A 1,667-nucleotide genomic window follows, 5' to 3' on the forward strand; every position below is an offset into this window, starting at 1 on the left:
GATTCTTCGAATGTAAATTCGATGTAATTTTTCTTAAATAAAGAAAAATTTTCGAAATAATAATTTCTAGCCTAGAAAATGTTATAAATACTTAACTTTATTTTTTCAATTTTCTAACCATCTTAACAAAATAAAATAGAATATAATATAGAATAAAATATATGAAAAAAGAATTCGAAGAAAAATTTTATAAATATAATAATAATTTCTAGCCTACAAAATGTTATAAATACTTAACTATATTTTTTCAATTTTCTAACCATTTTAACAATACAGAATAGAATAAAATATATGAAAAAAGAATTCGAAAGCTTTTAATCAAAACAACTCTTGTAATTCTCTATATTTGAAATAAATATTGTGACTATCAGAGAAATAATTCTTCGAATGGAATGGAAACTCGATACGAATCTCGACTAAAGAAAAAATAATTTTCCTGAAGAAAATATTACAAATATATATATATACATTATACAATTTTCAATTTTCTAATTCAATTTAATAATAAATAATAATAAATAAATAAATAATTTTCAATTTTCTAACCGGGATGAAAAATTAAAAAAAAAAAAGAGAGGGAGGGGGGGAGAAAAATCTTCGATAATGGAAAAAAAGAACAGGAAGAAGAAAAATAAGGAAGGAAGGTTGATTTAAACACTTTGGATCGGAGAGTCGCGGAGTTATTTTATTTTCCGTAAAAACCACCCCCTGTGGTAGGCCTTAAGCCCGGTTATAAATAACGGCTTATCTTTTGTCGGCTTCAACGCCACCGCGAGTCTGCACAAAGGCGGGACTCCACCCCCTCCCCAACCGCTACATTTTATGCCTTGTAAGGGGTCGCGCGAAAGAAGACGTCTCTCTGAGTGAGGCGTGCACCCGTAATTGCTCTGGCATGTGTCTGAATCAAATCCACCGCCGGTTTGTCGTCGTCCTTCCGCATCGCAGCACCGCGATTCCACGCGTGGATTTGCGCTTTGTCCTCTGGATTAAGGGTGGCGATGATGGGTGTTTGCCTCCTCGACTCCTGCGATTTGACAATTTGCTTCGATTTACCCTTTTGGAGAGGGTAAATTTTCTATTTTACTAAATTTAAATTTTCTATTAGTTTTAGGTTCTATATTCTTGTCCAAGCTTTTCATTTCGTTTGGCAGATTTCAGATTTTTGGATAACGTTGGAGATCGTAGATTGAGGGGTTTGTAAGTTGAGGATTTGTAAGTTGAGGATTTTCGATTGAATTGGATAACGTTGGAGATCGTAGATTGAGAGATTTATAAGTTGAGGATTTATCAATTGAATTGGATAAGATTGGATAAGGTCGTAGATTGAGAAATATTTAAGTTGAGGATTTTAGATTGAATTGGATAAGATTGGATAAAGTCGTAGATTGAGAGAGATGTAAGTTGAGGATTTTGGATTGAATTGGATAAGATTGGATAAAGTCGTAGATTGAGAGAGATGTAAGTTGAGGATTTTGGATTGAATTGGATAACTTTGGAGATCGTAGATTGAGAGATTTATAATTTGAGGATTTGTAAGTTGAGGATTTGTAAATTGAGAATTTTGGATTGAATTAAATAATGTTAAGATCGTAGATTGAGAGAGATGTAAGTTGAGGATTTGTAAGTTGAGGATTTGTAAGTTGAGGATTTGTAAGTTGAGGATTTGT

This window comes from Apis dorsata, unplaced genomic scaffold, assembly GCF_000469605.1.
Source record: "Apis dorsata unplaced genomic scaffold, Apis dorsata 1.3 scaffold_270, whole genome shotgun sequence".
Lineage (NCBI taxonomy): Eukaryota > Metazoa > Arthropoda > Insecta > Hymenoptera > Apidae > Apis > Apis dorsata.